Below are 25,158 nucleotides of genomic sequence, written 5' to 3'. Positions count from 1 at the left end.
CCCTTATTCATTCCAACAATATGCCTGTCTTAAATTGTCAGTGATTTTTATTTTCCATGTAGATGATGATCTCAAAACCATAAACTCTGAGATCCTTGATCTCATATCCTTTAATGATCTTACTCAATCTCAGGTTTAGCAAGTCATTCCCATGGAATGGACCACTCATACACTACTTTCAGTTTTGTCCTTATTAATAACTGCTACCTCCTCCATAATCGCAACCTCAGTCATTCTACTCTAGGCTCACAGCTGTGTATCTTTCCAATTCGCTGTCTCAAGCACTGTGACTTAAAAATTCCCTGACCCAACAGTACATTTGTCCTACTATCTTTTCATTATTCTTTACAACCCACATATTCTTATTATCTTCTTACCCATCCTAGATCTTATAGTCTATGCATATAAAAATAACACTTCACACATCCTTTACTTCTTGGCAACTTTCACATATTTATCCTTCTTACTCATGAACCACTAAACTCAAGCGAGTCCAACAATTCTAACTCATTTCATTAGTCTATTCTTCCTTCACAAACATGACTTCAAACTTTATTATCTCTCCTGAAACTTTTACCACTTTCTCCTTTGTCATTCTTTTTTAAATGGGAAAATCGAAAGAGTAGAGACTTCCCTTGTGTCTTCCATCACTTCTACCAACCTACATATACTGTGCCCATATTCTATCATCCACTTATTCCTCTGAGGAGTGGTCCATGTTTCTAAGGCACACTACTCTTCTTGTACAGTAGCTCCCAGGACTTCTTATCTGCTCAAGGAGGTTACTCTAGCAATTTTACTCTAGTAATTTTGGAGAGGTTCTTTCTTTTTCATTATCAATTTATTTCATACAAACACATTGCATATAAACACACTGTATTTCCCAAATTAAAACATTTTTTCCTTGACCCCATGCTTCCATCTAGATACCTTCCCATTTTTCTTACCAACTTTCTGATAAAACTTATTTAAATTTTATTCATGTTTGTAGTAATTGTTTTTGTTTCACACAATCTTGAAGCACTCTAATTAGATTTTTATCTACTACATTACAACAAAATAGTCCTTGTCAATTTCTCCAGTGACTTCCATGTTGTCAATTCCTAGTTCTTACCTCACTTGAAAGAATTGATAACTCCTCCTTGAAATATTTTCTTCATCTGGCTTCTGGGACTTCTTCACAAGTCTTCTCTGACTTTATTGGATACTTTCTCAATCTTTCTAAATGATTCCCTTTTATCTCCCTGGCTCCTTAATTTTTGTAAGACCCCCAGGATTTCATGCTTAGACTTCTTCTGTTTTCTGTCTACACTCACTCACTAGATGATCTCATTCAGGATCATAACTACATACTATCTATATCAGTGCTGAAAAACAGAACTATAATAAAGGACATAAATGTGAGTCACAGATATAAATTTAAATTTTCTATTAGACATATTTAAAAAGTCATAAGGAACAAGTTAATTTAGATAAAATATTTTGTGCAATGTACAATGTCAAAAATGTTAACATTTTTCACATGTAGTGAATATAAAATGATTAATGAGATGCTTCTTTTTTTAATACTAAGTCTTTGAAATCCAGTGTGCAAATTACACTCAAAGAACCTCTCACTTTGAACTATCCACAATTCAAGTGTTCAGTAGCCACATGCTACTGTATTGGACAGTACAGACCTTTCTGCTAGATACTTGGTTTGCTGTGTTAAAAGCCATTGAAAAGTTATATGGCAGGAATGACAAGACAGTACTCATTTTTAATAGGTCACTCTGGCTGCACTGTTGAAAACAAACTTATTTGGGAGTAAGGAGGAAGCAGAAAGGCCAGAGAGAATGATAACATGTGTGAAAGATGAAGGAGATAGTGTAGAAGGCAGGGAGAAGCAGTTATGTTTTAAGATAGAACAAAGAGCATTTCTAGATAGACTGTACAGAAAGAGAGGAGTTCATGATGACTCCTGGATTTTTAATCTGAGTCCCTGGAAGAATTGGAATTCAAAAATGAAGTGCCTATGAGATGGAGAAGACTGAGATGAACAGTAGTTGTGGAGTAGGCAGATCAGTATCTCAATTTTGGACCTGTTAAGTTTGAGTTCTCTATTAAATCAACCAACTAACTAACCAATAATGTAACCAACAACAACAAAAAAAATAGAGATAGTTTCAGATAGTGATGTGTGTCCTGAAGAAAGGAAATTAGCCAGAGTGAGAATTCTTGTCAGTGAAAGTGTCTCTCAAGAAAAAGTATTTGGGCCGGCGCCGCGGCTCAACAGGCTAATCCTCCACCTTGCGGCGCCGGCACACCGGTTCTAGTCCCGGTCGGGGCACCGATTCTGTCCCGGTTGCCCCTCTTCCAGGCCAGCTCTCTGCTATGGCCAGGGAGTGCAGTGGAGGATGGCCCAAGTGCTTGGGCCCTGCACCCCATGGGAGACCAGGAGAAGCACCTGGCTCCTGCCATCGGATCAGCGCGGTGCGCTGGCCGCAGTGCGCCGGCCGCGGCGGCCATTGGAGGGTGAACCAACGGCAAAGGAAGACCTTTCTCTCTGTCTCTCTATCTCACTGTCCACTCTGCCTGTCAAAAAAAAAAAAGTATTTGAAGTTGATCTTCTGTATATAAAGATAATTGAAAATGAATCTTGATGTGAATAGAAGGGGAGAGGGAGCGGGAGATGGGAGGGTTGTGGGTGGGAGGGAAGTTATGGAGGGGAAAAGCCATTGTATTCCATAAACTGTACTTTGGAAATTTATATTTACTAAATAAAAGTTAAAAAAAAAGAAAGATTATTTGAACCAAATAATGAAATGAGGCCAGACAAGACAAATTGGAAGAAAAAAATTTCAGTTAGAGGGTACTGCAAAGAGAAAAGCCCTGAGGTAGGAACGTCTGAGGAAGAGAATCATAGCCACTATATCTGAAATGAATAGATGGAAAGGTAGGTAGGGGCCACTCATATAGTGCATTGTCAGTCAAGCTGAAGGCGTTTGAACTCTATTTTATGCACAAAGAGAAATCTTTGTTGGGGGGGGTAGGGGGACAGTTTAAGTTAGAAACAGCATAATCTGATTTATGTTTTACAAAGAAAACTCTGGGTCCTGGATGGTGAATAGACTTATATTCATTATGATTCTTATTATAAGAGATAAAAGTAGAAGCAGGAAGGGAAATTGGAAGCTTTTATATTAATTAGGCAAGACATATGGTTCTTGCATTCATGCAGTTCTCCTTCTCTTGCTTCTAAGTCTTTTCCTAATTTCAAGGGGTTTCTGGAAGTAAAAATGTATATTCCTAATCTCTGTATCCTCTAGGGTACCCAGGAGACTTTGTTTCCTACAGTAGGTGGTCCAGTCATGCTTTTGAATGAATTATAAGGCTTTCTCATCAAGGCTGAGGAGAATATTTTTAATATTTTTATTGATTTATTTGGAAGGCAGAATGACAGAGAGTGAGATAGAGAGAGAGGGAGAGATGGAGAGATGGAGAGAGGTAGAGAGAGAGAGCGAAATAAAGAGTGGTGTTTCACCCACAGATTGACTACTCAAATGGGTGAAATAGCCAGATCTGGGCCAGGTCAAAGCTGGGAGCCTGGCACTCACCCTAGTGTGTGTGTGTGTGTGTATGTGTGTATGTATGTGTGTATGTGTGTGTATAATTCTTGTACATAGTATGTTTTCTGTCCCGTTGTTAAGACTCAGTAAATGTTTGCTGGAGTGGGTCAAGGCCTTCCTTGCTTCAAATAACTGGGGTACTAAGAGGGTTTCTTGGAGAGCCAAAGGCAACGTGAAGAGTTTAGGCCTTACTATTGTGGAGAATAGGAAGAAGTCAGGGAAGGTGGAGCATGTTTAAAGAAAGGAGGCTGGCAGACACACCAAGTTTGGAGCAAGCTAAGGACAGATTTGGCCTAATTTTTAATTCAGCCTAGGACTGGCCTTGTTCCATTGATGGTTATGTGATCCCTGTGTGTGGGAATGGCTGAAATGGTTTGATCATTATGGGACCATAATCCATCATTCAAAGCCTTCATTAAAGAGGTTTTTCTGTTCAGCCTCATACAAAGCCATGCCTACAGGAATTTGCCATCTAGCGTCAAAATTCTCTCTGCAGATACAGAGGATGCAAGTCCCAGCAAACACAGGATGGCAGGCTAAATTCCAGCTTTCTGGCATTCATCCTCTTCTGGCTGGGACAGATGTCCTCAGGCCTAATCTCAGGCTGGCAGAGATTTAAGTACTGGGTTGGGTCTGTGCTTTGCTGCATGTTCTGGGCTTGAGTTTGATTCTGTCTAAAATAAGTCTGTGGACCAGAGGGATGACATTTGGCACCAAGAAAACAACTCAAGTGTCTGGCTGATTTTTAGTTCCCAAAGCCTTGTTCTTTTCCTTCAAGTCTCTGCAACCATTTGAAACCCATCTCCCAGTGCCAATACTTTCAGTGCCTTTAGATTAGGGATCCACACTTAAAACTGATGATCCACTAGACTACCACACTTGGCATTTGAACAGAGCCAACAGGGATGCTTACAAATTCATCATTAATTATTTTGTATAATCCCATTACACCAAAGGTTGGAGACATCTTACTTTGTTGTTGTTATATGTATGAATTATGTGTGACTTTTTTTTTTAAATCATGCCATTTTTGCTTTCTAATTAGGATGTTGGGACTTGAGGTGACACTGTGCTGTTTTAAATCATGTCCCTCCCACCAGAAGGAGAGGAAAAGAGTTTCCATTGTCTATCAACATTTGCTCTCATTTCTGCATTAAGACAGTGGAAAGCTGGTTTCTTCCCTTATCCCCCGTAAGCAAAGAATATGTGGCTCAAATTTATAACAGTTGTTGACTTTGACTTTGGGTTGCCCTACTCCTTTTTCCCCACCTTTCATGCTGCCAACACAATATGTAAGTCTTTCTGGCTAGCATTCTGTAAGGGTGTGGTAGGTGAGACAGTCCATTTATTTATTTTTTAAGCTTTGGTTAATTTGCTTTTATATATATTCACCAAAACAAGCCAGGTTGGTGGCATATTCTCCTTTGTTCTTACCTCTGAGGTGAAAAAGTTAAAATAATGTCAGAATGAATCACTTTGCTTGTGTTCTTTTAATTAATTTCAAAACATCCTGGACTGGAACTGGGAACCAAACAAAGGTGACATGCAGATGAACATCACTGCTGTCATCAGAGGGTAAAAAGTTCATGGAAAATGAAATTAAAGGTAATTTTATTTAGTAAAAAAATGTAACTATGCATAGATTTTACATAATACATATTTTCCACAAACTTTGAAAGCCCCTCTATGCATAAATTTCAAAATTCTGTTGTACGGAAATTTATCTTTTAATCCATTTTCCACGAACCTTTTGATTATTCTTGTTTATAACCTACTTCCTGCTCTGTTAAAAGATTGAATTTGTTATAAACTGTTCCATCTCCAAGAGGTATTCTTGCCATTATAATATTCTTATCTGTTACCTACCTCCCTTTCAGAAGGAGTCAACATTTCCCCTTTCCACTTTCCAGCTTTACTACCTGGTATCTTACTGAGCCTCAATTTCCTCATGAATAAAATGAAGATACTAAGAAATACCTTCTGGGGCCAGTGCTTTGGTAGAGCAGGTAAAGCCACCACTTGCAGTGCTGGCTTCCCATGTGGACGCTGGTTCAAATCCTGGCTGTTCCACCTCTGATCCACCTCCCTGCTAATATGCCTGGAAAAGTGTTGTGAGATGGCTTAAGTACCTGGGTCCCTGCACCCATGTGGGAGACCTGGATGAAGCTCCTGACTCCTGGCTTTGGATCGGCACAGCTCTAGCTGATGCAGCCATATGGGGAGTGACCCAGTGGATAGAAGACTTTCTCTCTCTCTCTCTCTCTCTCTCTCTCTTTCTCTCTTTCTCTCTCTCTCTCTCTGTGACTCTGCCTCTCTGTAACTCTGCCTTTCAAATAAATAAAATAAATCTTAAAAAAAGAGAAATACTTTCTTTGTTAATGTCACAGACTTGTTGAGGATCAAATGAGAGAATTACTATGAAAGTGCTTTGTTTCCGCAAATGTAGGCTGCTTTTTTTTTTTTTTTTTTTTGACAGGCAGAGTGGACAGTGAGAGAGAGAGAGACAGAGAGAAAGGTCTTCCTTTGCCGTTGGTTCACACGCTGATTTGAAGGCAGGAACCAGGTGCTTCTCCTGGTCTCCCATGAGGTGCAGGGTCCAGACACTTGGGCCATCCTCCACTGCACTCCCTGGCCATAGCAGAGAGCTGGCCTGGAAGAGGGGCAACCGGGACAGAATCCGGTGCCCCGACCGGGACTAGAACCCAGTGTGCCGGCACCACTAGGCGGAGGATTAGTCTGTTGAACCATGGCGCCAGCCAAGGCTACTTTCTTGATCATTTCCTTACTAGCTACATGGTGTATCTCACTTTGTGTTTCAACTATGGGAACCTTGCTCTTCCTGGTAAGTTGAGGATCATTTCTGAAGTTCAAGAACTTCAATGAAAATAAATCAGTACAAGAACTTTTTTTGTTACATAGTTCATTCAATTATTATGTACAAAAGGTATTCAAAAGATTCATGAAAAATGCATATTATGAAAAACAATTTAGAGGCCCTTCATCAGCTTTCTATATTGGGCACCGGTTGGTATCCTGGCTGCTCCACTTCTGATTCAGCTCCCTGCTAATGTGCCTAAGGAAGCAGCAGAAGATGGCCCAAGTGCTTGGGCCCCTGTACTCTTTTGGGAGACCCTGAAGAATCTCCTGGCTCCTGGTTTCAACTTGGCTCTGTTCTGGCTTTTGTGGTCACTTCATGAATGAACCAGTGGATAGAAGATCTCTCTGTCTTTCCCTCTCTGTATCTCTGACTTTTCAAATAAATAAATAAATAAATAAATAAATAGATCTTTTAAAAAAAGGACAACAGAATGTATTCAGTCCATTATATAGTTACAAGAATTCTAAGCATTGCTTTACAAATAGCTGCTTTCATGTCAGAATAATGTTTTGAAGGGAAGAGCTCTGAGCCCTTTCGCCCTTTCGTGTATTCTTTGTTTTCACTAATATCCTGGTGAGTTAGATGAACAGACTGAGGCACAGAGTTGAGCATAAACTTCAAAGCCACAGAATTGCTACTGCACAGTGACAGCTCTTATCTCCTTTTCCATTGAGACATTTAAAATAGTTTCTACAACATTCATTTTAAAAAGAACTTAACAATTTTATGTATATAATTTTCACACTGGCTTTTAATTAATTAATTTCTTAGTTGGTATTCACCCTCGATTTCTGAGTGTTTGAAGCAGCCTGTTAAAATCAGATTTCTCTGTCCTAAGATGGTATTGAAGTCCTTTTCTGAGGAGTCAGAATCTGATAGGGGAAGCCCACCAGTTCACAGGAAAAGCAAAAGAAATTGATATTCAAAGGAATGCTGGGTTTCATGCTAGGCTCGCTTTAAATTAATTAATTAATTAATTAATTTTACTTTTTTGAAAGGCAGAGAGAGAGAGAGAGAGCATGTGTGCAAGAGCGAGCGAGTCTCCCATCTGGGTCATACCCCAAATGCCTGCACTATCCAGGGCTGGGCCAAGCTGAAGCCAAGAAACAATAACTCAATCCAACTCTTCTGTATGAGTAGCAGTGGCCCAAGTATTTGAGGCATCATCTGATGCCTCTCTAGGTGCAAATTAGCAGGAGGCTAGAATTGAGAGTGGAGCTGGACTCAAACTCAAGACTCTCTGATATGGGATGTAGGTGTCCCAATCAGCATCTCAACCATTGCACCACATGCCTGGCTCTTTACATAGGTCATATTCAAATCCTCATAGAAGGGGCTGGCGCTGTGGAGTAGCAGGTAAAGCTGCCGCCTGAGCACTGGCATCCCGTATGGGTGTTGGTTCCAGTCCTAGCTGCTCCACTTCCATTCCAGCTCTCTGCTAATGCACCTCGGAAAGCAGCAGGGCTCCTACACCCACATGGGCTGAAAGAAGCTCCTAGCTCCTGGCTTTGGAATGGGTGTTGCAGCCATTTGGAGAGTGAACCAGTAGATGGAGTATTCTCTCTCTCTCTCTCTCTCTCTCTCTCTCTCTTCCTCTCCCTTCCTCTCTTTGTAACTCTGTCTTTCAAATAAAAATTTTAAAAAATCCTCAAGTCAACACTCAAGTTATATACTATGCCCATTTTATTAGCAAGTAAACTGAGGCTTTAAATGTACTTATGCTATATACTTATGAAATATCAAGTTCACTGTAGGTTCTGGTCTACAGCATTTACATTTTTGAAACATTCATCTTTCTAAAACTATAGTCCCCCCCCACCTCTCTTTATTTAAAAAAGGAAAATGTTCCCTCCATCTCGACATAGTAAAGATTTAGTTATACAGATAGTACCTCATTTGCTATGGTTCAGCTTAATGAGTTTTTAATTTTATGGTGTTGTAAAAGTGATATGCATTCAGTATAAACCATACTACAAATTTAAAATTTTGATATTTTCTTGAGCTATACAACACTGTCTCATGATGGTGGGTAAGTAGCAGTGAGCCACTGCTCTTAGTCAACCACATAACTACAAGGGCAAACAACCAATACTCTACAATAGGCTACATTGCTAAGCTATTATGTTTGGTAGGTTATCTGTCTTAAATACATTTAAAAAATATTTATTTATTTATTTGAAAGAATGACAGAGAAAGAGAAGCGGAGGGAGGGGGCAGAGAGAGGAAGGAAGGGAGAGAGAGAGAAATCAATCACTCTTCTATCCCTGGTTCACTCTCCAAATGCCTGCAATAACCAAAGCCAGGAGCCAGGAACTCCATCTAGGTTTCCCCTATGGGTGGCTGGAACCCAAGCACTTAATCCTTCATCTGCTGCCTCCTAGATGCATTAACAGGAAGCTGGATCAGAAGTAGAGGTGGAACTCAATCTCAGACACTCCAATATGAGTTGCTAGCATCCCAAGCAGCAATTTAACCTGCTGTGCCACTATGCCCACTCCCTCAAATACATTTTTGACCTAATGATATATTTTTAAAAGATTTATTTGTTTATTTGAAAGTCAGAGTTACACAGAGAAAGAAGGAGAGGCAGAGAGAGAGAGAGAGAGAGAGAGAGAGAGGTCTTCCATCTGCTGATTCACTCCCCAATTGGCCACAACAGCTGGAGCTGCGCCAATCTGAAGCCAGGAGCCAGGAGTTTCTTCCAGGTCTTCCACGCAGTTGCAGGGGCCCAAGGACTACCGCTTTCCCAGGCCATAGCAAAGAGCTAGATCGGATGCGGAGCAGCCGGGACTTGAACTGGCTCCCGTAGGGGATGCTGGCACTGCAGGTGGTGGCTTTACCCACTACACCACAGCGCCAGCCCAACTTAATGATATTTTTTAACTTGCAATGGATTTATCATGAATTGAGGAATGAGTATTTAAACAGTTAAATATAAATCTGTAAAAATGCTAAAAAATAATTTATCAGTAATTTTTGTTTAAAAATAAACACAAACACATACTGATACTATTGCACACATAATTTCATGAAAATTTAACAATTGTTTTAATCATGAGTTACATTTAAATCCCTCAAATTGCGGTATGTTTTTGGATAGGCAGAACATACAAAGAGCACTCATAGCTGTCCCTTATATTAAAGTGTTCTCTGGATACAGAGATTTCCTGGTGGCTGGGGAACTACGCTGAGGAAATATAGGGACCATCCTCTGGTGTGCAGCTTTCATCACTGAAGCTCTATTGCTGCACATCATTATGTCTTTGCTACTGGGGAAGTTGCCTCATCTTTACCAAAGGTAAGCCCTATGCAGGATTTGAAGCTTCCTTATTGTTAGTGTTACCTTTCCCAGCCAAATCTGATCCACTGGAAACCAAATACTGCTCAGAGTGCAGTGTGATCACCCCCTGGTGGAAACTTGTAAGTAATAACAGCGCCAACAAGCTACTGGGCAGAAAAACACATGAATCGTCTTCAATGGCTTTTTCAGCGGGAAAGGAAACTATCAATTATTGTAAAAATTCTTTACAAATGACACATGATTTATATCTTACAACTCTACAAGGAAGGATAATTATCCCCATTTTTTAGATAAAAAGTCGCGAGGTAGCTTTTCAAAAGGCATGTGGAGGCCCAGCTGCAAGCCTAGGTTGGCCTGGTTTTTTCCTCTCTTTCCACAGTTCTTCCTTGTGGAAACAAACCCCAGGAGTTCATCATTGAAGAGTTGTCAAATACAATAGAAAAGGTACCTGATTTTTTTTCTTTTATGTGAAAACAAGAATATTTCTAGTCACTTCCTGAAGTTCTGTGCCATTATCAGAACTTTTATTTTATTCCTCCTGTCCATTTTTATCCATTTTATTTTCTCCTGTCTGCCACAAGCTGGAGCTACTGCCTAAAAACCAGTCACTTGAGTTCAAATTATAACTCTGTAATATGAAACTTGACTGTCTTTGCTCCCAAACAGTTTGAGAATAAAGCTTAGAGAGTTAAGGGTTGGAAAGTACAGTGATAAAGGGCTAACTACTTGAACTTGGCCATTTTCAAGTTGTGTGATTCTGGGTAAGTTGTTTGGACTTTGCTCCCCAGTTTAGTTAGGTGTAAAGTGGATATTCATTGTAGTGAGAATTAAATATTATGAGCTTAGTATAGAACAAACCGTATAGTATACCATCCACATATGATTCATTAATACCATTCATAATTATTATTCATTTTATCATTCGTATCATAGTTCAAGGGATGCTCACTTCATTATAGCTACAGTTTATTTTATTAGCATCATCATTGCCTATCATATGAGAAGAGCTACTTGACCTTCCATTACTCAGGGTATGATTCTTGGGTAGATGTTTTGGATGTTGTATATTAAGGAATTTTTTTTAACTTTTGTTTAATAAATAAAAATTTCCAAAGTACAGTTTATGGATTACAATGGCTTTTTCCCCCCCATAACGTCCCTCCCACCCACAACCCTCCCATCTCCCGCTCCCTCTCCCATTCCATTTGCATCAAGATTCATTTTCAATTATCTTTATATACAGAAGATCAATTTAAGTAAATTAAGTAAAGATTTCAACAGTTTGCACCCACACTGAAACACAAAATGTAAGATACTGTTTGAGTACTAGTTATAGCGTTAATTCACACTGTACAACACATTAAGGACAGAGATCCTACATGAGGAGTAAGTGCACAGTAACTCCTGTTGTTGACTTAGCAAATTGACACTCTTGTTTATGGCATCAGTAATCACCCTAGGCTCTTGTCATGAGTTGCCAAGTCTATGGAAGCATTTTGAGTTTGCCGACTCTGATCTTATTTAAACGAGGTCATAGTCAAAGTGAAAGTTCTTTCCTCCCTTCAGAGAAAGGTACCTCCTTCTTTGATGGTTCGTTCTTTCCACTGGGATCTCACTTGCAGAGATCTTTCATTTAGTTTTTTTTTTTTTTTTTTTGCCAGAGTGTCTTGGCTTTCCATGCCTAAAATACTCTCATGGACTGTTTAGTCAGATCTGAATGCCTTAAGGGCTAATTCTGAGGCCAGAGTGCTGTTTAGGACATCTGCCATTCTATGAGTCTGCTGTGTATCCTGCTTCCCATGTTGGATCATTCTCTCCTTCTTAATTCTATCAGATAGTATTAGCAGACACTAGTCTTGTTTATGTGATCTCTTTTACTCTTAGACCTATCATTATGAATTAAGCCAGTCCCAAAGAGAGAAATATCATTTGTTTTCCCTGATCGGTGACAACTGAGCACCAAAGGGGAAACCTGTTGAAGTGAAATGGACACTATAAGAAACAATGACCTGATCAGCTCTTGTCCTGACTCTAGATGTACAATGTAATACTTTATCCTTTTTAGTATTTTTGTTGTTGTTGTTGTTCTAGTACTAGTGGTTGAACTCTGTAATTAACACACAATTATTCTTAGGTGTTTAAATTTTAACTGAAAAGTGATCCCTGTTAAATTTAAGAGTGGAAAAAGAGAGGGAGGAGATGTACAATTTGGGACATGCTCAATCGGACTTGCCGCAAATGGTGGAGTTAGAAACGTGCCAGGGGATTCCAACACAATCCCATTATGATCAATTATGAACTGAAATTGATCACTTGGACTAGTGAGATGGCATTGGTACATGCCACCTTGATGGGATTGAATTGGAATCCCCTGCCATGTTTCTAACTCTACCGTTTGGGCTAAGTCATATTGAGCATGTCTATTAAGGGATTTTTTAAAAAAGATTTATTTATTTGAAAGGCAGAGTTACGGAGAGAGAGAAAGAGAGAGATTGATTGATTCCATCTGCTGGTTCACTCCCCAAATAGCTGTGATGGCCAGAGCTGGGCCAGTCTGAAGCTAGGAACCAGGAGTTTCTTTGTGATTTCCCACATGGGTTCAGGGGCCCAAGTGCTTGGGCCATCTTCCTCTGTTTTCCCAGGTGCATTAGCAGGGAGCTGGATCAGAAGTGGAGCAGCTGAGACTCAAACTGGTGCCCAAATGGGCTGCTGGCATCATAGCCGTGGCTTTATCCACTGCACCACAATGCTGGCACCTGTTAAGTGGTTATTACACAATTGAGCAAGCAAATGACCAGAGAATTCTGTTTTAAGGATTGAGAACACATCTGAACAGTGAGCTCATTTGTTATTTCCATTATTTAATAGGGCTGGAACCCCAGGGAGTGGCAGGGCTTGGAGAACAGAAAGTGAAATATTTCTCTAGATTAAAATATACTAGCCCACCAGGGAATAGCTTCACTGTGGTGGTCTGGAAGATAGAACCCACACATGGAGGCATTCTGCTTGGAGATCAAAGAGAAGGAACTAGACAAAGGTGCTTTTGAGGTTGGTCAGACTCCTTGGAGGCAAGAGCAGTATTTCTTGGGGCCAGCATTGTGGCATAGTAGGTTAAGATGCCACCTGCAGTTCCTACATGTTGTATGGGCACCGGTTCATGTCCTGGCTGTTCCATTTCTGATCCAGCTCTCTGCTGATGTGCCTGGCAAAGCAGCTGAAGATCTCAAGATGAATTCTTGGCTTCTGCCTGGCCCAGCCCTAGCATTTGGGGAGTGAACCAGTGGATGGAAGATTCTCTTTCTATCTGCCACCCCATCTCAAATAAATAGATAAATCTTTTTTTAAAAAAGCATTGTTCTTGTCTCATGTAGATCAATTTTCCCATGGTCAAATAACAACGGGAAATACATCAATTTATGGAGTCACAATGCATATGAGTATTTTTAAAGCTGTGAAAAACACTGGGAGAATCAATCCTTCTCCTATTTATGACTAATTAGACATGATCCCTCCATTTTCACTATGAATTTTTTTAAATCAGGAAGCATAAATATATAAACTTTGGAGAAGAGTGAAATAGTGAAATGTCTACTTATAGCATTTAATATATAAATTTAAGCATAGATATTTGTAGATATGTTACAGAAAAAATATACTTAGAATTACCACTTTTTTGAAATCAAATTTCATGTCTTTTTGCAACTCACATTTTAGGAGAAATGTATCAGTATTTTCCTCATTATTAGCATTACTTTTTGAATCATCCTACAGTCTTTGGAGCACTTACTTGCCACTTGTGTAAGACAAAATACTTTTTAAGTGTGTAATGATCTGACACAGTAAATTTTCTTCCATTTTAAGTGTTCATTTATCTAGTGCCAAAGCTTAGAAAGATACTTATAAATATATATTTTGATTATTTTATTATACTAAATCATATTTAAAGGTGTTTTAAAAAATAAAAAATTTAAAATTGTGAGGTTGTAATCCCCTAAATAATTACCAACATTTATTAAAGTTACTTGTCTTTTTAATTTTTTTGGCCATGTAACTTTTACTAATCAAATACCCAACCAGTGTTGATTTGGTTAACATGTCTGCCAATTGAATTGACAGAGAATCAGTCTGTCAAGAGACATCTGTATTCTCATGTTTATTGCAACACTGTTCACAATAGTCAAGAAATGAAAACTTTGGGGCCGGCACTGTGTGTTGTAGGTTAAGCCTCCACTTGCAGTGCTGACATCCCGTATGGGCACTGGTTCCAATCCTGGCTACTCCATTTCTGATCCAACTCCCTGCTAATGCCCCTGGGAAAGCAACAGAGGATAGCCCAAGTCCTTGGGCCCCTGAACCCATGTGGGAAATCCAGATGAAGCTCCTGGCTCTTAACTTTGGCCTGGTCTAACCCTGGCCATTGCAGCCATTTGGGAGTGAACCAGAGGATGGAAGATTGATCTCTCTCTCTCTCTCTCTATCTCTCTGCCTTTCAAATAGATAAATAAATCTTAAAAATAAAAAAGGAAAATAAATGGAAATTCACTAAGTGTCCATCAGTTGATGAATAGGTAAAGAAAATGTGGTTTATATACACAATAGATTATTATTCAGTTGTAAAAAAGATGAAATCCTGTCATCTGCTTTAAGGTGGATGAAACTAGAGGTAATTATGTTAATTGAAATAAGCCAGGCACAGAACGATGAATACCATGTTTTTGTTCATATAGAGAGTCTAAAAAAGTTGATCTCATAGAAGTTCAGAGTAGAATGGTGGCTACCAGATGTGAGGACTCTTGGCGGGGGGTGGGGGTGGGAAAGGATTGGAAAAGGTTTATTGGTTTATTAAGGGGCATTAAATTAGTTTCTTAGGAGAAAGAAGTTCTTGTCATCTAATGCACAATAGAGTAAGGGAACTATAGAAAATAATAATGGGAAGAATATTTTTAATGTTTTCACCATCAAGAGATGATAAACATTTGAGGAGATAGATATGTTTACCTTGATTTGAACATTATCAAAGATAATGTATCAAGATATCACATGGCATCCCATAAATATGTATAATTTTTCATGTGCCAGTTAAAGAAGTTCACAGCTAAGTAACTCCTCCCCACCTTGACCCAGTTGACTCAGAGATTTATAGCAGAATGGACACTCCACTGAAGTTAGGATGATGGTGGGTTGGCCAAAAAACTCCCAAAGAAGGCAGAGGCCTAGAGATACAGATCAGGTCCCTTTTACTGTCATCCTTCTCTCCTAGGAGTCTCAGCCTTGTTACCTATTAGAATCTCCACAGAAGGTTTAAAAAACTTGATGCCACTTGAGAACATTTAAGTCAGAATATCTAGGGGATGGACCCAAGGCATAAGTGTTTTGCAAAGATTTCTCCAGGGTCTAAAGTGTTAAAACCTCTTAGAAGGCCATCAGTCCCTTTGTGCCACTGTCCTGAAAATTTTAATAGTGGGGACCTACCAGAAGCCCAGAGTTGGATCTGACCTGAGAAATCATCTTCACAATGTATTCTGTTACTTCATGATTCTTCACCCCACTCCCAAGTCACTCCTCATATTCCCATTATAGAGCTAGACACAGAATACCCGGATAAAGAAGCTGGATGGTCCCAGTGGAATGAGATGATATTTGTAATGAGCAGTCTCATTTCTGAATTGAATTTGAGTGCTGGGAAAGTATATTGGCTAATGTTTCAGTCCCTTGTTTGAATTTGTATCTTTGACAACAAATGCCTGAGGTGGAGGTTATACAATTCTCTTTTTCTTTCCATTTTCTCTCACTGGGGAAAACCTCCTCTTTATTGTCTTTCCAGTGATGGGAAAAAGAATCTGAAACTACCCTTCTCAGCCAATAGGCTGCCTCCTCTGAACTGGGAAGAGGATTAAAAAGGGAATCAGTGGAGGGTAGGACTCTTCTCTTCGCATGGCATATTCAGGCAATTTCAGGAATAAAAATCAGGAACACCATGTGGAACAATAGTAATAATAGCTTACATTTTTATGATGTCTTATAGCTTTTGAAACACTTTCATGTTTTTTTTTTGTTTTGTTTCATGTTTTCATTGTTTTTTCTTTAGACATACAACCAAAGAGATTCTTGGGAACAAATTTTTGTTTTAAAAATTTATTGTATTTATTTGAAAGGAAGCTGGTTCCATCTGCTGGTTCACTCCCCAAATGGCTGCAACAGCCAGGACTGGGCCAGGCAGAAGTCAGGAACCAGGAGCTTCTTCCAAGTCTCCCACATGAGTGCAGGGGCCTAGGCACTAAGGCCATTCTCTGCTGCTTTTCTAGGTGCATTAGCAGGGAGCTGGATCAGAAATGAAGCAGGCTGGACTGGAACCAGCTCCCGTGTGCAATGCAGGCATTGCAGGCAGTGGCTTAACCTGTTCAGCCACAACACTGGTTCTGGGACAAATATTAATAGCCTCTTTAAGACAGGTGTTTTGAAGATAAAGCAGTTCCCATGAGAACAGAGATAGAGGTAGGACTAACACCTGGATCTTTAGTAATTATTAGCACAATGAGCAGCTGTGAAGGTCATATGATGATCAGTGGTTGCCAAAGCTGGATACTTAGTAAAATAGCCTGGGATTTATAAAATAAATCACTATTATATAATATATTTTATTGTATAATCATATATTTTATTATATAATCCCTATTATATAATATGTATTATATAATAAATCACTATTTATAAAACAATCACTACAACTCACCTCTAGAACTCTGATTCAATATGTCTGGGATGGAGCTCAGGGAATCTGTAATCTACAATAATAACCTCATAGTTCTTTGAATGTCTGACTACAATTAGAATCACCTGGAAAACTTTAAAAATTCCCACTTTACAGATTGCAATCCAGATCAATTAAATCAGAATCTCTGGTGATAGGACTGAGATTTGAGCAGGGTATCAGTCTTCCCAGGAGATATGAACAACCAAGGCTGAGAAACATTGCTCTAGAATGGAGCTTTACTTTTCCAGAACTGCAGCATAGCAAGTAGAGAAAGGCAGGATTAGGATCAGGAGTGAGAAGACCAGAATTTGAGTCCTGGCTCTGCCTCTCACGAATGTTACTTCATCTCCCTGAGCCTCTTTTTTGTTTTATAAAATGCTGAAAATAAGCAATACTTGCTTCTCAGGGGTGCTACGAGGATTAGATGGTATAATGACTACAGAATAACCACGCTCCACACAGTTATCAGCTGTTCCTGACATTTCCCAAAGAGTAAGTTTAAAGATTTTGTTTTTCCCCTAGTTGCTCCCTGTGTGTCTACAGCTTCCACCCTGAACCTTGCAGAGTTAGACTTTTAGAATGTGAAACAGAGCTCTGGAAGTTTCCCTAATGAAACAGGTTTTGGAAATTGGAGGTTTGAGGAGACTTCAAAAAGTTCATGGAAAATAGAATTAAATGATGATATTACTCTCCATGAACTTTCAGAAAGCCCCCTTGTATGTCCTCAAGGCTTCTTTTCACTGTTGCTATTGGCACGTTCAGCACTCTGAACCCTAGAACTATGACTCGGCCAGTTTGCTGAATGTTTACTCAGAAGGGCAATTTTGTTTTCAGACTGCAAGAACACTTTAGCTATTACTCTTCACCTTCTCCATTCCTCCATCTGGCTGTTTGAGTTCCCCAAGCACCTCTTGTTTAGTTCCATTCAGCAAATTAAGGAAGGTTCTAGTATGTGTTTCTTATTCAGTAAATGCTGAGTTCACTGTAACCCAGGCTCGCTGGAGAACAAATAAACCCGTGCTATAAACACTCGCTCCCTAGTCTAACAATTTGTACTGGTTAGAACAGAATCTTCTAATATTAGGAATGGTAGCGTGAGGATCATTTCATAACCACAAACACAGAAAAAGCAATCATGAAATTATGGATGACTCATTGTCAAAGGAACACTTGAATCATCTTGATCAACCCCCTAGGTTGATCAAATGGGGAAACTTCTGCACCAAACTCACACTATGCCATTAGTCTTCTGTTTAATTGATTGTTATTGCCGGATTTGTCTTGACCACATCAGACCTATTTTTAAACCTCTCATAATTCCCTCCTTGCTGTTTTCGTGAACACTGTTCTCTTATTTTTTTTTTTGTATATTTACTTGTTTCTTTCTTAAACTAGGTAGTGATTAGAGAACACATATTATTTCTTACTTATCCTAAATAAAATAGTATTTGGTATACAATAGGTTCCAGTATATATATGTTAACTACTATGTACCATAAATCCCACCTTCCTTCCCAGTGAAAGGGGATTGTATCTAACAAACAAAGGAAGATTTGCTTTTTAGATTACTTTCTCTAGGATTCCATAAGCAAATAATTTTTTTTCATTTTATGTGTTTGTGTTTATATATATATACATATATATGTGTGTGTGAGAGAGAATTGGGAGGAGTGGAAAGAGGAGAGAAGGAAGGAGAGAGAAAAATGAGGGAAAGGTTGAGAGAGAAAATGCTATGTGTTAGATACTATCTAGGTTCTGGTGATTAAAAAATGAATGAAACCGTCAAAAATGCCCACTTTCACAGTTTCCATTTGTGCATATAGGGTAATAGCAATAAAAAAGTAAGTACAGTAAAACTATTTTCAATGGTGATAAATGCAATAAAGAAAAATAAGTCAGGGTGAGGGAGTAGAGAGTTCTGGATGCAGAGTAGGTTGCTGACATTTTAAGTGGAATGGACAGGGAAAGCCTTGCCAAGAAGATTATTTAAAGGAGGTAGGGAGTCTTGAAGCTATTTGGGTGGAAAACATTTCACGTGGAAGAAATGGGAAGTACAAGGTTCCCTCAGTGCAAGAGAGCCAGAAGTGTTCCCAAAATGGCATGTAGGCCAGTGAGTCTGCAGAGGAACAGGTGCAAGTGAGAGAGAGGAAAAGAGATCCCTGGAATAGTTTGGTGATATAGCTGGGTGGTTGTGGTAGGAGAATTCTGGAGGACTTTTAAGTCATTGTAAAGACCAGTTTTACTCTGACTGAGATGGGAAACCATTGGAGAATTTGGTCATACTTAGATTTAAAAGGGTCAACATGTGAGCAGGAGTTTGTAGGGGTTGAGATGCCACTTGGGATTCCTTCATCCCATATTGGAGTACCTGAGCCACAGCCTCTGATTCTGGCTTCCTGCTAATGTACACTCTGGGAGGGTACAGTGATGGCTCAAGAAGTTGGGTCTTTGCCACCAAAAAAGAAGAACCAGACTGAGTTCTAGGATCCTGGCTTCAACCTGGCAGCCTTGGCTGTTGGTAGACATTTGGGGAATGAAAAGAAAATGTGAAATTATCTCTCTCTTTCTTTCTCTCTCTCCCTTTTGAATAGATGAAAAAAAATTTAAATGGATCATTCTGGTTGTTGTAATACTTGTAGTACATTGGAAGGGTAAGGGTGAAAGCTGGAAAAACCAGTTAGGAAATTGTGGCAATTAGAGCAGGTGGCTCAGGTTATAATATAAGAGGAGGAGATAGTAGATATGAGAGAGTCTGAACAGATTTTGAAGGTAAAGCTAATGATATTTACTCTCATATTGGTTACAAGTTATGGGAGAGGTTCAAAATCTACCTAAAGTTTTTTTCTGAACAGGGGATGTATGGAGTTGCCAATAATTAAGAAAGAAATACCTAAATAAGAAGTTTTATGGAAGATCTTGTATCTATTCATCTGTCTCTGCACCCATATTCATTCTTTCTATTATCTATCAATCATATAATAAGCCCTATTTAAATATGAAGTATTCAAAATTCAGAGAGGTTTAGTAACTTGCTAAAGGTCTCATGACTAATATGTGATGATGTTGTATTTGAAATATCATAAACTTCAAAATCCCTGATTTCCCTACTTTCCTAGAGTATCACTTACTCTCACAACAACTTTTATCCCTATTTCTCAATTTGCAAACCTGAAGTTTTAGAGGATAAATAAATGGTTTAAGTCATGTGGCTAATAAGTGAGATCGCAGAAGTTTCAAATTGGTTTCACTCCAAACTCATATTTTTTCTGTGAAACTGTCATCCTTTATATTCTATGTGTACCTTGTGGGATATGTTTGAAATTAAATGTGTGTATTATTCCCAACATATACAATGTCTGGCACATAGTATGTTTAAAATAGATGATCACTGTTATTGATTGATTTAGATATTGTGATTTATATGTGATTCCTTCTAAAGGACTTTTAAATTCTTTAAAATAGCAGACTTAAAACAATTATTTTAAACATTTCAGAAACATTTAATAATATTTATTGAATAAATCACATTGGGTACAACTGAATATATTGTAAACAACATACTATGGATGCACCCATCATACATATCAGTATTTCCTAGTTAAAGAGATATAAAAGTAGAAGCAGGTGCGACTGAAGAAAGCTAGTAATCAGAGGGTTATCATATACATTTAGTAGAACTATCAAAACTTACCTAAGATGTAATTGATAACTCACATTGCAGAACAATTTAGGAAATTGTGTTTACAGTGAACAGCTTCCAAAAGAGCAATTTCCAGGCATAGATGATTGCATTGGCAAATTCTACTAAATATATAAAGAATTAACACCAATTCCTTATAATCTCTTCCAGAAATTAGGGAACACTCTCAATTGAATTTATAAGGCCAACATTGTCTAGAAACCAAAGACAGAATGAGAAAAAAAATTTAAATCCCCCAAAACATTGCAAATCAAATGTTTCATAAAAATAAATGCAAAAATAATAAAATTATAACATATTGGATCTTTCAATATATCAAAAATATATTATTATCAAGCAGAGATTATTATGGGACTGTAAGACTAGTTCAAATTAATTAGTGTTACTTACCACATTATCAGTCTAAAGAAGAAAAAAATCGCATGATCATATCTATTGATGGAAAGATATTTAACAAAAGTTAACATCCATTCATGATTAAGACTCAAACTAGGGGGGGCAGTGCCGTGGCTCCTTTGGTTAATCCTCCGCCTTTGGCACCAGTATCCCATATGGGCACCGGTTCTAGTCCTGGTTGCTCCTCTTCCAGTCCAGCTCTCTGCTGTGGCCCAGCAAGGCAGTGGAGGATGGCCCAAGTGCTTGGGCGCCTGCACCCGTGTGGGAGAACAGGAAGAAGCACCTGGCTACTGGCTTTGGATCAGCGCAGTGCCGGCTGTAGCGGCCATTTGGAGAGTGAACCAATGGAAGGAAGACCTTTCTCTCTGTCTCTCTCTTTCACTGTCTAACTCTATCTGTAAAAAAAAAAAAAAAAAAAAAAGACTCAAACTAGGGATAGAAGGAGAAACTTTCTCAATATCTGATAAAAGTCAACTACAAACTACTGTCATACTTAATGGTGAAAGATTTAATGCTTTTCCCCTAAATTTAGGAACAATTCAAAGATATCTACTCTTATCACTCACTGTTGTACTGGGTGCTTTATTCAAGTGTTAAGGTAAGAAAAAGATAAAAGGTATGCAGATTTTTAGATGACATGATTTCTTATGCATAAAATTCCAAGGGCCAGCACTCTGGCACAGTGGGTAAAGCTGCCTCCTGCAGTGCCAGCATCCCATATGGGCACCGATTCGTGTCCTGGCTGCTCCGCTTCCGATCCATCTCTCTGCTATGGCCTGGGAAAGCAATGGAAGATGGCCCAAGTCGTTGGGCCCCTGCACCCACATGAGAGACCCAAAAGAGGCTCCTGGCTCCTGGCTTCGGATTGGCGCAGTGCAGGCTGTTGAGGCCAATTGGGGAGTGAACTATCAGATGGAAGACCCCTCTCTCTCTCTCTCTCTCTCTGCCTCTCCTCTCTCTGTATAACTTTCAAATCAATAAATTTAAAAAATTCCAAAGAATCCATAAAAGAATTCCAAGTATTAATAAGTCAGTTTAACCAATTGCAAGGTAGAGGGACAACATACAAGAGTCAAATGTATTTCTTTATTTGAATAATTTACAATTGGAAAATAATTTCCTAAAAAATTTATTTTTATCCAGAAAATGAAGCAGTTGGTATAAATCTAACAAAACATAAACTCTATGGGTCTGTGTGCTGAAAATTTAAAAGTCCTGATGAAATAAATCAAAGAAGACCTAAATAAGTGGAAAATATATTATTTTATGGATTAAGGATTCAACATGGCAAAGATGTAACTCTTCCTAAATTGACCTATAGAAATAGTGTCATTTCAATAAAATCTCAGCAGTGTTATTATGGATACAGATAAGTTGATTCTAAGATTCATATGTAATGTTAAAGGAACTATGATAACCAAAACAATATTGAAAAAGAGTAAGCCGGCGCCGCGGCTCACTAGGCTAATCCTCCGCCTTGCGGCGCCGGCACACCGGGTTCTAGTCCCGGTCGGGGCACCGATCCTGTCCTGGTTGCCCCTCTTCCAGGCCAGCTCTCTGCTGTGGCCAGGGAGTGCAGTGGAGGATGGCCCAGGTGCTTGGGCCCTGCACCCCATGGGAGACCAGGAGAAGCACCTGGCTCCAGGCTTCGGATCAGCAAGATGTGCCGGCTGCAGCGGCCATTGGAGGGTGAACCAACGGCAAAAGGAAGACCTTTCTCTCTGTCTCTCTCTCTCACTGTCCACTCTGCCTGTCAAAAAAAAAAAAAAAAAAAAAAGAAAAGAAAAAAAAAGAGAGTAATAAATTTGGAGAAATTACACTATGAATTTTTTTAAAAAGATTTATTTATTTGAAAGAGTTTCACAGAGAGAAGAGAGGCAGAGAGAGAGGTCTTTCATCCGATGGTTCACTCCCCAATTGGCTGCAACGGCTGGAGCTGCACTGATCCGAAGCCAGGAACCAGGAGCTTCTTCCGGTCTCCCATGTGGGTTCAGGGGCCCAAGGATTTGGGCCAATTTCTACTGCTTTCCCAGGCCATAGCAGAGAGCTGGGTCAGAAGTGGAGCATCCATATCTCGAACCAGTGCTCAAATGGGATGCCAGTGCTTCAGGCCAAGGTATTAACCCATTGTGCCACAGTGCCAGCTCCTACACTATGAAGTTTTAAGATTTACTATAAACCTGCACCAGTCAATTCAGTGTGATATTGGCAAAAGAATAGACACATAGATCGTTGGAAAAGAATAGAGAACACAGGAATAGACCCACACAAATATGTCCTCGTTTTTCACAAAGTTGCAAAAATAATTCAATGACGTTAAGTACAGATCTTCAACAAATGGTGTTGGTACAACTGGACAACCATATGCAAAAAATGAGCCCTGATCATCAAAATTGATATAAGAATGAACTAAAAATGGATCATAGACCTACATGTAAAATGTACAATGTAAAATGTTTGTTTTTTTTTTTAAAAGGAGGAGAAACTTTATGACCTGTTATGAGGAAGAGTTTTTAAATGTGACACTAAGCCCAACCCACTAAAGAAAAGATTGATGAATCGAATTTTAGCAAAATCAAAAATTTTGGCTATATAAAAGACACTGTATGACAATGAAAAGATGGAGAGAAAATATTTACAAATCATATATCCAAAAGGATGTGTTCTAAGAAAAGAAAAAGGAAAATATCTCAATTTTTAAGAAAGATTTACTTTATTTGAAAGGCAGAGGGACAGAGAGAAAGGGAGAGACAGATAAATAAATTGATCTTCTATCTGCTGGTTCATTTCCCAAATGACCGAAATGGCTGAGGCTGTGTCAGGCAGAAGCCAGGAAACTATAACTCCATCCTGGTCACCCACATGGGAGACAGGGACCAAATACTTTGGGGATTTTCTGCTGCTTTCGCAGGAGTCTTGGCAGGGAGCTGGATTGGAAGCACAGCTGCATGTTAATATAGGATGCCAGCATGACAGGCAGTGGCTTAACCTGTTGTACCATAATGCTGGCCCCATCTCAACTTTTAAAAATACTGTGTTTATGAATTAAAAGATTCAACACAGTGGATATTCAGTTTTCCTCAAATTTATCTATAGATTTAACCGAACGTGTTTTTGATAGGTATGTAAAAGCTGCTTTTTTTTTTATAAAGACATTTATTAATTTGAAAGTCACAGTTACAGAGAGTAGGAGAGTGAGAATGAGCGTGAGCACAAGCAAGAGAGAGAGAAAGAGAGAGAGAGAGAGAGAGAGAGAGAGAGAGAGAGAAAGAGAGAGCTTCCATGTGCTTGTTCACTCTCCAAATGGCCTCAGTGTCGGGTTGAGCCAGGCTGATACCAGGAGCTTCATCAGGGTCTACTATATGGGTGGCAGGGACCCAAGTACTTTGGCCATTTTCTGATAATTTTCTCGGGCCATTAGCAGAAAAAAGTTGATTCTAAAGTGCATTTAAAAGACTAAATAGCATGAGGGATGATAATTGAAAATACTGGGTATATACTTGGAATTTGCTAAGAGGATAAATCTTAAATCTTCTCACCACACACATGTTAACTCAGTGGGAGTGATTGATATGTAAATTAATCATAATGTAGTTGTCATTCCACAATGTATTTGTTAATATAGAATACAAAAAATGCATAGGAATGAGATAGACATCTTGTGATTTGATTATTGTTTTTAGCCCTTGTTTATACTCCTGTGGAACTGTGCTCTTTCTACTTTTTACTCATTGAATGTTATGCTTAATGCTACATTAAGCCTGTGAGTAAAGAATGGATTGAAATTATTATTTTGGGGACGGCGCTATATGGCATAGCAGGTAAAGCTTCCGTCTGTAGCGCTGTCATTCCATATGGGCACAGGTTCATGTACTGGCTGCTACACTTCCGTTCCAGGTCTCTGCTATGGCCTGGGAAAGCAGTAGAAGATGAACCAAGTCCTGCCCCTGAGTGGGAAGACCCACAGGAAGCTCCTGGCTCCTGGCTTCGGATCGGCCCAACTCTGACCATTGCGGCCATTTGGGAAGTGAACCAGCAGATGGAAGACCTCTTTTTTCTCTCTGCCTCTCCTTCTCTCTGTGTAACTCTGACGTTCAAATAAATAAATAACACAACAAAGAAATTATGTTTTTGCAAAAATTAAAAAAAAAAGGAAGTAAGGAGAGAGATTGACAGATGTGGGAGGGAAGTATGGTTATCTTCTTAGAATTATATCTATGAAATTTGTGAAATCTGTTTTCTTTATATTAATAAAAAATTTTTAAAAAGAAAAATCAAGTTTTACACCTTAAATATATTGAATTTTATGTTAATTATATCTCAACAAAAGGGTTAAAGATTTAAAAATAAGGATAAATTATATGGAAAAGCAAAAGTGTCAAAATATCCCAAACAATTTGGGGAAAATGATGGCAAGTAGCCAAAGGGTTAGAAATAAATTATTGGAAAAGCAAGGGAACTAAAATATTCCAACCAATTTGGGAAAAATAATGGCAAATAGGCATGTAAAAGTGTTCATTA

The 25,158-nt window shown here is 38.9% G+C and overlaps 1 long non-coding RNA gene across 1 annotated transcript in view; it reads left to right on the top strand.

Moving 5' to 3' along the window:
* LOC133764385 (uncharacterized) overlaps window positions 1-24,816 on the top strand; it is a 37,719-nt gene extending 12,903 nt beyond the window's left edge. Inside the window, exon 3 of the long non-coding RNA XR_009866446.1 lies at window positions 24,535-24,816. This is a non-coding gene — a long non-coding RNA (uncharacterized LOC133764385). The remainder of the gene's footprint in view (window positions 1-24,534) is intronic.
* Window positions 24,817-25,158: the final 342 nt, after the last annotated feature.

This window comes from Lepus europaeus, chromosome 7, assembly GCF_033115175.1.
Source record: "Lepus europaeus isolate LE1 chromosome 7, mLepTim1.pri, whole genome shotgun sequence".
NCBI lineage: Eukaryota > Metazoa > Chordata > Mammalia > Lagomorpha > Leporidae > Lepus > Lepus europaeus.
Note: the sequence above shows the minus strand (reverse complement) of the source record. Positions and strands in the feature narration are given on the sequence as shown.